Below are 12,379 nucleotides of genomic sequence, written 5' to 3' on the forward strand. Positions count from 1 at the left end.
TGCACACCCCCTACTGGGGATGTGCCCGCAACCAAGGTACATGCCCTGACCGGAATCGAACCTGGGACCCTTCAGTCCGCAGACCGACGCTCTATCCACTGAGCCAAACCAGTTAGGGCAGGGATGATTGGTGTTAAGGAAATGGCAGGTATTTTTGGTTCTACCACCTTTTAGGAATAGTTAGGGCAGCAAGATCAGGATGGAAGGCATCAATCAGGTCCTTGTGACATCAGATCCTTGAGCACAGAAAGTGGTGCTCAGGAAAAGGTCTTGGCTCAAGAATTTGGAATGTCATCAACAAAGTAAGCAATAATGGATAAATGAAAGTATGACACATAGTAGTTCACCAATGCAAATTTATATAGGGCTGGAGGCTGAGATACCCCATAACATCGAAGACAAGGCTGTTTATGTCACATTCATTGGTTACAGAAGCAAGCATGTTTTAAAAAATGGCATTTATTGGAGGTTATTTTATTCATATTTGGTCAAAGATAGCATGAGGAAATGTGGATAACAGAGATGGACTTACCGCTGTTCTTATTTCTCAAACTTAAAATTACCTAAATAGGGCCTATTTTATAGCCATCATTCAAATCCTTGAGATACAGAAAAATAATTTTTATCACATCATTGGACATAAACTAGCCTTCAAATACTGTTGATGCATAAACTATAGTTTTGAATTCTTTGAATAATATTTGTCTGATACACACACATAGAAATACAAATTGGTACGTAACAAAAGTAAATTTCTCTGTGTGTTCACCAGTTACCCAGCTTTTCTATCCAGGGGCAACCTTTGTGAGTAATTTCTTAAAAGTTTTTAAGATGCTGCCTATTCTAACCATGGACAATGAAAACAACTTTGTTCCTTGCATTTCCCAACCAAATATATAAAGTAAATAAGGTCAGATATTGATTAAAAAGATTGTTTCAGGTAATAGTAATAATTAGGTATAGAAATTACATGATTTTAGTAAATAAACATTAATATCTCAGAAAGTTACATGTTTGGTACACACACACACACACACACACACACACACACACACACACACGAGGCCCAGTGCACAAAATTCATACACGGGTAGAGTCCCTACGCCTGGCTAGGGATCGGGGCCTTCCTGCTGCTGGTTGGGGCCTGCCTTCCAGCTGCTGGCTGGGTCCTCCCTCCATTCCGTGCTGCCCCCTGGTGGTCAGTGCACACCATAGCAAGTGATCTAGCTCATGGTTGAACTCCGGAGGGGACATTTTGCAGAGTAGCCTTTTATATACTAGTATATAGATACATATAGGTGTGTGTGTGTATGTGTGTGTGTGTGTGTGTGTGTGTATGGCTAAGTGTCAGAGTCTCAACCAATAGCTATGACGTGCACTGACCACCAGTGGGTAGCTGCTCAACGCAGGTGTTGCCATGATGCACACTGGCCATTTAAAAATAAGTGGCACCACGGACCTGGCACCGACAAACCAACACTCGGCTTCCCCCAAGTGGGACACAGGCCCCGCCACCACCCCGGAGCGACACCCCACCAAATCGCAGCCAATGCTGCCAAGACCCCATGGCACAAATGTGGCTCATAGCCCAGCCCGGAAAAGATCGCTGTGGGCGCCGGGTAATGACGCCCGGCTTCCTTTCCCTAACCACTAGCCTCCTTGGAGCTTCTTCAGCCCGGGAACACGACTTGCTTTATATTTATAGCCAGGTGCAAACATTGCACAGTTTAACCAAATGTTCTTGAAGCGTTTTCACATGCCTCACCTCATTTGATCCTCACAGAAATCCTGGCGTAGGTAGATAGGAGACTCAGTGGCATCCTATTTTCTTTTCATTAGCTGGAAAACGGAGATTTAGAAAGCTTAGAAACTTGACCCGACTGAGAAGAAGTAAGAAATGGTGGACCTTAAAAATGACTTTAGGTTTTCTCACTGCACAGAATATAGTCAAACACTGCTGCAGTTAAATATTTCACCCTTTGTTCTCCCTGCATGATCTACAATAATAATCTGCTTCATGTTGATATTTACTGCTGTGTTGCTGACAATTACATCAAAAGAGAAGTTGGGGAGCTTCACTGGGTTGGAAAAAGTTTAGCTAAATCAGAAAGCAGGTCTAATTAAGCAAGTTTATAAAAGGCTAAGTTGACTTGTGCATGCACAATACATATAAAGCTCCCACTGGTGCCAATCACGTGTGTTTTGATCTGGCATTGCCAATTGTGAATTTGGTTGACACTTCTATTATAGAGAAAGGGCAAATAGCAATATTAAAATACTCTTATTCCCTTTCAATGTGCATGAATCTGTGCATTGGACACTAGCATGTGTGTGTGTGTGTGTGTGTGTGTGTGTGTGTGTGTGTGTATCCATCCTCGGAGAGAAAGGGAGAGGGAGAGAGAGAAACATCAATGATGAGAGAGAATCATGCATCAGCTGCCTCTTGCACGCCCCCTACTGGGCATGGAGCCCACAACCTGGGCATGTGCCCTTGACCAGAATTGAACCCAGGACCCTTCAGTCTGCAGGCTGACGCTCCATCCACTGAGCCAAACTGGCCAGGTCTATGTTTGTGTTTTTAAATAGCATGATGATCATTAACATTTTGCTTTATCAGGTATTACTATGAGTTCAATAATGGCTTAATTTACTTTTGTGATTGAAAAGGAGGGCATTAGGCTCAAATTCAGAAATCTTCCATTTAAAGAAATTCTCCAATTCTCCAGCAATGGGAGATGGGTATTATTAACATTGCTGTGACCAAATGGCCCCCAGTGGATGCTTGAAATTGTGGATAGTGCTGAACCCTATATATACTATGTTTTTTCCTAAACATATATACCTATGATAAAGTTTAATTTCTAAATTAGGCACAGTAAGAGATTAATCAAAGTCATGTGAATATGGTCTCAAAGTAATCTTATTGTATAGTACACTCACCTTTCACTCAAAGGAAGCACTTTATGGCTTTTCTGTGGCCTTTCTGAATTGCCAGCATCACTGATTTTGCACTTTGGGGCCATTATTAAGTAAAATAAGTGCAACTTGAACACGTATTAGTGTTCCTTGGATTCCTCAACAGGTGAACTGATAACCTAGGCAGCTGCCAGTGGGCGGGGAGCATATACAACCAGGTATATGTGGGACAAAGAAGAATCACGTTCCAGAGGGATGGAGTGGGATGGCATGAGATTTCATCATGCTACTTAGAATAGTGCATCACCATAACTGATGTGGCTAAATGGTTAGTGCACATCAGAGGGTCACAGTACGATCCCTGGTCAAGGGTACATAACCGTGGTTGCAGGGTTTGTTTATATATATATTATTTCAGAGAAGAACGGAGAGAGAAACATCAATGATATGAGGGAATCATTGATCGGCTGTCTCCTCCATACCCCCCACTGGGGATTGAGCCCCCAACCCATGCATGTGTTTATTTCCAGAACTTTCCATTTAGTATTTCTGGACCACTAAACACTTGTGTTCATGCCCAATGAATTATGGTTTGTTATTTTTGTGAATTATTATATAAATTTGAAGTCTTCGTAGCAAAATGAAATGATTTTTTAATTTAAAAAATTGTATCTTAGGCTAGTTAACTTATAACAATAATGAATACATTTATACTTAAGGACTTGAAGGAGTGCAGTTGGCTATTTGAAAAACAAATCTCCATCTTATACTTTAATGTTCATTGTAATTGTGAATGTTATCTCCAAGTTATGAACGGAGAGTAAACATTTTTCTTCATCATATATTGTATTTACTAGTACTATGTTTACTAACAAGTATTTATTGAGCATATACTGTAACAATAATAAGGACTGTTCTAGGCACTGGGAATATCTACTGGTATTACTGTGATTTGGGAAAACAAATACATCTATTTAGGTAGGATGGTCTGGGAGGCCCCTCTGAGGAGACATTTGAGTTGATATCTGGAGGATCAAAAGGAGGGACTTGCAAAGTTGGAGGTGTTGAATTCAACCCAGTTCAATGTGAGGGGATTACCATATAATACAAGGAAGAGGAAAATGTCTAATGTGTCTGGAATTGAGTGAACATGGCAAGTATTTCTCAAATCTTTTTTCTTTCTAATTGACCCAATTCTCTAATGAAATATTAACACCACAGACAGCTGTTTCAGTTTCATAGTTGTATCTTTTTTTAAAAAAAATTTTTTTTTAAATATATTTTTAATGATTTTTTACAGAGAGGAAGAGAGAGGGATAGAGAGTCAGAAACATCGATGAGAGAGAAACATCGATCAGCTGCCTCTTGCACACCCCCCACTGGGGACGTGCCCGCAACCAAGGCACATGCCCTTGACCGGAATCGAACCTGGGACCCTTGAGTCCGCAGGCCGACGCTCTATCCACTGAGCCAAACCGGTTTCAGCTCATAGTTGTATCTTTTATCTATGCTTTAAACATAAGGGATTAAAGTTTAAGATTTTTGCCCTCTCCTACTCCCACCTCCAACTAATTTTCTCCTTACTGGGGGCAATGTAGAGAACCTATGCCCCGACAAATATTTAAATCTTTTCTTGATGAAATAAAAAACGCAAAGGCTTGGGCCACATAGTGATGTGATCTAATTTATGTTTTAGAAGAGAATTTTACTCATGGAGACTTGGCTGAAAGAGAGCCAGAATAAAAGCTGGGCAAACAAATTGGGCCAATAAGGTGAGAGGTAGAAAGTGATGGTGGTATGGTCTACAAAGACTATTGATAATGTAGATACAGAAGAGGAGGAAGGAAGAGAGAGAGAATCCTATATAATAAAAGGCTAATATGCAAATCGAACCAATGGGGGAATGACTGGTCGTTATGGCGTGCACAGACCACCAGGGCCCCTGGTGGTCAGTGCGCTCCCACAGGGGGAGGGCCGCTCAGCCAGAAGCCCTGAGCCGGGCTCACGTCTGGCTAGCAAACTGGCCCTGGTGGGAGCCTCTCCTGCCTCCATGGCAGCCCTAAGGATGTCCAACTAGGCTGTCATTCGGACATCCCCTGACGGCTCCTGGACTGCGAGCCAGCGCAGGCTGGGCTGATGGGGACCCCCCCCCTCAATTGCACGAATTTCGTGCACTGGGCTTCTAGTAATTAGATATAGCATTAACGGTCATAAATAAGGTAAGTCTGCACAATATGATGAAAGCTTAGGGAAAATGCCCTTGGAGACAGAGTTTGCCCTGTGCAACACACTTTATTGTAGGAAAGAAACGTCCCTTGAATAATGAGACTCGTCTGATTTTTAACCTTGATATAATTTTCCTATTTCTCAGTCATTTGTATGTAATTAGGTGATTACACACAACCTTCCCTCCCACCCCCTGATAATTTAGATTGTCAAAACTCTAGGTTCATTTAAGTTTTTATTTTGTTTCAGTAGGAACATGCCCCCACCCCCATATTTTGTGCCTTCCATTCACTCCATGCCTTTTACTGGAGAATCTGTTTAAAAGCCAGTCTACTCTCTTTTTCTGCTATATTAGTAATTATAATTGCTTCTGTTAGAATTAAATAATCTTTTTATAGTTCTTGGACCCTCTGAAATACTGTGAGTTCCACATGGCATCAGGACTCTGTTGTACATGTTGACTGCATTTTTGTTGAATCAGGAGACAAGACAGTTTTTCCAAGGTCACACTGGAGTAATTAGAGTCAAAATGAGCCCGGCTGGTGTCGCTCCGTGGTGGAGCGTTGACCCAGGAACTGAGAGATCACAGTTCAGTTCCCTGGCATGTCCCAGATTGTGGGTTTGATCCCCAGAAGGGAGCGTGCAATAGGCAGCCTACCGATGATGTTTCTCTCTCATGGGTGTTTTTACCTCCCCTTCTCCTTTTCTCTCTAAAAATCAATAAACGGTTTTAAAATCAAATGAGATTTATTTATACTACACAGTTTTGTTTCAGTTCTATGTAATCAATGCAATGTTTTATTGTGAATATTTTAATAAGCCCTGATGGTGACTGAAAATGTGAAAAGCATATATGGTCTACAGGGAGCTCAAAGGTTCACACACCGTTTAGGAGATAATATTATGCATTGTCATGGGAGACATGGCATCCGATTGGGTTCTGATGAGACATAGTGCAGGTGTTGTGTTTGGAGCTTTTCATGATGGAAGTTTCTTGAATTTACTGATGAAGTGGAGGCACAGAAGTTTGAGAAGTGAGATTTATGACTGTAGTATTTTGTGTCTTGTTTTTTCTTTTTTAAAAAAATCTTTATAATTGCAAGTATTACATATGTCTCCCTTTTCTCCCCATTGAGCCCCTCTAACCTGCCCTATTCCTCCACCCCAGGCCTCCACCACTCTATGGTCTGTGTCTAAGGACTATACATACATATGCATACAAGTTCTTGGGTTGATCTCTCCCCACCCACCCACCTCTGCCTTTCCTCTGAGATTCGACAGTCTGTTTCATGCTTCTATATTTCTGGTTCTGTTTTGTTCATTAGACCCCATATTTTTTTCATTAATCCTCCCCCTCCCCAATTCTCATCCAAGGATATGTTTTTATTGATTTGAGAGAGAGAGGAAGGGAGAGAAAGAGAAACATTGGTTGATTACCCCCCCATACACACCAACCTGCAATTGAAACTGCAACCTTGGTATGGGCCCTGACCGGTAATTGAACCTGCAACTTTCCTATGTACAGGACAACACTCCAAACAACTGAGCCACCCAGCCGAGGCATTTTGTGTCTTTTTAATACCTTATTTTTCTGTTAATCTGGGTTTTATGCTTCAAGTTTCTCTCAGTAAAGCTTAAGTCTTGTGACATCTAAAAATGTGAGTTTTTGACTGACTCGTAATAGAGAGCAGGCTGATAGCTGTTGGGGAGGGAGGAGAGAGTATTGAGCAAAAAAACCCAAACAACTTATGGACATGGATAACTGTGGTGATTGCTCGGGAGGGGGAGAAGAGCAAAGGGGGATAAATGGTGATGGATGTAGACTTGACGGGATTGTGAACACACAATACAGTATACAGATAATGTGTTTTGAAATTGGGCAGTTGAAACATAATTTTGTTAACCAGTGTCACCACAGTAAAATAAAAAATAAAAAGAAAGTATATGGGGGAAAAAATAAATAAAAATGTGTTTTTTAATTCTACCCCTTTTAAAAAAAATATATGTTGGCAACTTGTTCAGGATAAAGCATTAATACATTTAACAAAGTGCCCTGGTTGGTGTACTCAGTGGTTAGAACATACATCTGCCTTTACACCAAAGGATTGTGGGTTCGATTATCAGTCAAGAGGATGTACCTGGGTTGCAGGTTCGATCCCTGGCCCCAGTCCATGCTTGTGTGGAGGCAACCAATGGTTGTTTCTTACACTGATGTTTCTCCTCCCCCCCCTTCACCTTCCCCTTCTACTCTAAAAATCAATGGAAAAAAATAACCTCATGAGGATTAACAAGAAAAAAAAATTAATGTTAATGTGTTTTTGTATTTTCATGTACATATAGTTTGGTGATACATTTCTAATTGGAAATAGGGTACCCCACAAATTGAGTACCCCAGCGAGGACTTGCTAAATGAAGCACTACATAAAGGAGGGTTCTGATTGATGTTCACCATCTTGCCTCAACACTGATTTGTTTACTACCTGCTTCTACCCTATTTTTATTTTTTGTTTTTGTTAATCTTCACCCAATTACTTTGGTGCAAGGGTGAACACTAACCATTGAGCATGCCATCCTATTTTTATTTATTTTATTTTTTTAAATATTTTTATTTATTTCAGAGAGGGAGTGATGGAAACATCAACGATGAGAGAGAATCATTGATAGACTGCCTCCTGCTCGCCCGATACAACTTGATTATGCCCTGACTGGGAATTGAACCATGACCTCCTGGTTCATAGGTCAGTGCTCAACCATTGAGCCACGCTGGCTGGGCCACCCTATTTTTAAATAGATTTTAATAGGTGGTCAACACTGAATAGTTCAGATTGTACTTGTTGGATGTCTGAGTAATTTTTCCCACTTACACCATTGTGATATTATTCACTGCATACCAGTAAGTTCATTTCATGGATTCTGCAAAAAACATGTTTTTCCTAGTAGAGTTACATGGGATCTTCAAATTAAGTAACAGTGGATGCTATTTTTAAGTGGTTTTAACTATATGATCAAAAATAAGCTGTTGACCATCATTTGATAACTAGAGGCCCGGTGCACGAAATTTGTGCACGGAGGGGGGTGTCCCTCAGCCCAGCCTGTACCCTCTCCAATCTGGGACCCCTTGAGGGATGTCCGACTGCCCGTTTACAATCCAGGACTGCTGGCTCCCAACTGCTTGCCTGCCTGCCTTCCTGATTGCCCCTAACCGCTTCTGCCTGCCAGCCTGATCACCCCCTAAACACTCCGCTGCCAGCCTGTTTGCCCCCAACTTCTCTCCTCTGCCGGCCTGGTCACCCCTAACTGCCCTCTCCTGCAAGGTTGATCACCTCCAACTGCCCTCCCTTGCAGGCCTGGTCCTTCTTAACTGCCCTCCCTTGCAGGCTGGGTGCCTCCCAACTGCCCTCTCCTGCTGGCCATCTTGTGGTGGCCATATTGTGTCCACATGGGGGCAGGATCTTTTTTTTTTTTTAATTTATTGATTTTTTACAGAGAGGGAGAGAGAGGGATAGAGAGTTAGAAACATCGATGAGAGAGAATCATCGATCAGCTGCCTCTTGCACAACCCCTACTGGGGATGTGCCCGCAACCAAGGTACATGCCCTTGACCGGAATCGAACCTGGGACCCTTGAGTCCGCAGGCCGACGCTCTATCCACTGAGCCAAACCGGTTTCGGCGGGGGGCAGGATCTTTGACCACATGGGGGCAGCTATATTGTGTGTTGCATTGATGATCAATCTGCATATTACTCTTTTATTAGATAGGATAGGGTCCTGGTACAGGGGTGGGGGCCAGCTGGTTTGCCCTCAAGGGTGTCCCTGATCAGGGTGGGGTTCCCTTGGGGCATGGGGCGGCCTGAGCAAGGGGTCTGTGGTGGTTTGCAGGCCGCCCCACGCCCCATGCCCACAAACCACGCCCCCTGGCAACCCAAGTGGAGGCCCTGGTATCTGGAATTTATTCTCCTTCTACAATTGAAACTTTGTAGCCTGGAGCGGAGCCTAGCCTGGGGCTCCCTCCGTGGCCGGCAGCCATTTGTGTTGGGGTTATAATTGAAACTTTGTTGCCTTGAGCAGGTGGGCCCGGCCAGGGTGTGTGGAAAGCTTTGCTTCCCCTGTTGCCGCTGGCAACCCTGGCCTGCTCTCTCAAGCTCCATTCTGCCGCCATTTGTTTGAATTTGTTTACCTTCTATAATTGAAACTTTGTAGCTTGAGTGGAGGCTTAGGCCTGGCAAGGGCAGGCGGAAAGCTTGGCTTCCTCTGTTACCTAGGAAACCTTGCTCTCTGTGGCTGTAGCCATCTTGGTTGGGTTAATTTGCATACTCGCTCTGATTGGATGGTGGGCATGGCTTGTGGGCATGGCTTGTGGGTGTGTCGGAGGTATGATCAATTTGCATATTTGTCGATTAGGTAGGATTGTTTTCTGTGCTGCTTCATTAAATATGAACGTGGTTTTACATTAAGTAACTAACAGGAATTCTTTGATGTAGCAGTAATTTCCTAGACATATTGAACTTTTTAAGAAAATATTGAAGGCTATACAGGTAAGTTCATAATCATCATCTGTTATCTTGAACTAGAAAAGTATTTTATTATAGTCTAAATTTTAAAAATTATTTTTTGTTAATCCTCTCTCCCCCTTTCCATTGAATTTTTAGAGAGGATGAAAGGGAGGAAGAGTGGAGAGAGAGAGAGAGAGAGAGAGAGAGAGAGAGAGAGAGAGAGAGAGAGAGAGAGAGAGAGATGAGAGAGAGACACACATTGATCGGCTGCCTCCAGTTAGCACTCAAAGGACTGAAACTGCAACCCAGGCTTGTGCCCTTGATCTGGAATCAAACCTGAGATCCTTCTGTGTGTGGGCTCATGCTCCAACCACTGAGCCACCGGCCAGGGCCCAACTTGCCTTTAAAACTTAACCTTGATTATGCAGTGACCAAGGGATTTTTTATTTTAACCTTTTGGGGACGGGTGTTTGATAAATCTTAGTTTATCACAAGACCATAATGCAGATTTTTAAAAATTGCAATGGCTTTAAAAGAATTTGGGGTCAAAATTAAGTTTGAAAAATTTCAGTGTTATCTTTCACTCCCAGGTCTGGATTTACCATCTCAATTGCTTTGTAAATATAGCACATAGAGGTCTGGACCCTTGACTCTGAGGTAATACTATTCTTAGAAGTTATTAATTGAATATGTTTGATCAAGTCATCAATTTGTACTTTATTGGATTTCATTTGAGTCCTTGCTGAACTTTGATAACCACAGTAAATGTTACTTATGACCTTTGGAGGAAAAGATTGTATATATATCAATAAACTATTTTCCTGAAAAATATTTTTCATCAATAAAACTGAAAAAATGTGCCTTGTGGCTTAAATAAAAAGTTACAATCTTTTTTCCTTCAATATTTTCTAGGTTTTAATGTTGATATTTACAAATGCTGATTCTTATTTCTTAAATAGAACCTTATTTTATGTACTTACTTCTTAATTTTGAGTTGCTTCATGAATTTAAAATAACCTCCTCTGATTCATTAGTTCAAAACTCAAAATCCTGCTTTTTAAAAATTTAGACTTCCTTGTCACTCATAATTTGTGAGCTTGCTTGATTTGACAGTGTCAGTTTTCATATATTTCAGATCTTATGAAATCCTTCTCAGTCCACCTCCCACATTAGAGGTAACCATTCTATTCTGATAACCATAGGTCAGTGTTTGCTGTTTTTGAATATCATATAAATGGAATCTTACTCTTTTGCCTGTGGCTTCTTTCACTCAACATAGTGTTTTTGAGATTCATCTGTATTGTTGCATATGTCAGTATTGTTTCTATTTTAATTGCTGCCTAGTGTAACCATTAAATATACATGCCATGTTTTGTTTGTCTAGTCTGTTATTGATACACCCTTGGAATAGCTTCCAGTTTGGGGTTATCCTATATAATAAAAGCCTAATATGCTAAGTGTCCAGTCATCCAGTCACCTGTTCAACCAATCAAAGCGTAATATGGTAATGATATGCTAAGGCCACTCAACTGCTTGCTATGACGTGCACTGACCACCAGGGGCCAGACGCTCTGACTGGTAGGTTAGCTTGCTGCTGGGGTTCGGCCGATTGGGACTGAGCGAGATGGGCTGGACACACCCTGGTGCCCTCCCGGGTCCCTCTCCGGCTGACCAACCTCCCGTGTCCTTCCCCGGCCCCGATTGTGCACCAGTGGGGTCCCTTGGCCTGGCCTGCACCCTCTCACTATCCGGGACCCCTTGGGGGATGTCAGAGAGCCAGTTTTAGCCCGATCCTGCAGGCTAGGTGAGGGACCCCACTGGTACACAAATTTGTGCACCGGCCTGTAGTTGTGAATAAAGCTGCTATGAACATTATTGTACCAGTCATTTACACATTTCATTTTTCTTTGGAAAAAAAGTCTAGGAGTGGAATTACTGAGTATAGGGTATTGGTATGTTTCTTATATATTGTCAAACAATTTTCCAAAGTTTCCTGCTTTACACTCCCATGAGCAGTGTATGTGGGTTCTGTTGCTCTGCACACTTGTCTACACTCAGCATAGTCAGTCTGACTGGTTTTAGACATTGTAGGGCGAGTGTAGAGGTATGTCATTGCAGTTTTAGTTTACATTGCTCTAGTGACTTCTCATGTGAATACCATTTCATACCCCTTTTCCTACTCATACCCCCATTGCTATTTATAGTTAGGCTGTGTGGTTTCATTGCTCTCTGATGCAAAACATCGGCCTATGTATAACCTATGGTGTAAAATTAAAGTAGCTTTGTTATAATTCTGGAAAACCAGATGCTGATGGGAATCCAGAATTAAATGTTCCTATTATGGATTTTTGTTCATATTATGGAAGTTATTCATTATATAATTGAATTTTCAATTCAGCAGTCTTGAAAATTAAAGTGTTTACAATTTTTTCTTTTTAATTTCTAATGATATTGTTACATAATTTGTTCCCCAGTTAAAACTATTGCTTCAAAAAGAAGAATAAATTTAGTATGTTGTCTAGTATTTTACAAATTTGCTTCTTTCATGGACATTTTCTCAAGTTCAGTACAAAATTATGGCTTTTGAGTCTTTTGCCTTAATCTTTTTGATATTATCTCCACATACTACTTCTCTATACTGTTGACATTCTTTGCTGCATTTAAATAGAACCTATTAGTTAACATTATAATAAGATTGCTTCAGTGGAGAGTATCCTGCATATTTTGCCTGTTGTGAATTGCCT

General features: G+C 41.5%; 1 protein-coding gene across 9 annotated transcripts in view; it reads left to right on the plus strand.

Moving 5' to 3' along the window:
• Positions 1-12,379, plus strand: part of PSPC1 (paraspeckle component 1) — a 141,576-nt gene that overhangs the window by 113,313 nt on the left and 15,884 nt on the right. The window lies entirely within an intron of this gene.

This window comes from Cnephaeus nilssonii, assembly GCF_951640355.1.
Source record: "Cnephaeus nilssonii genome assembly, chromosome: 6".
NCBI classification, from domain to species: Eukaryota; Metazoa; Chordata; class Mammalia; order Chiroptera; family Vespertilionidae; genus Cnephaeus; species Cnephaeus nilssonii.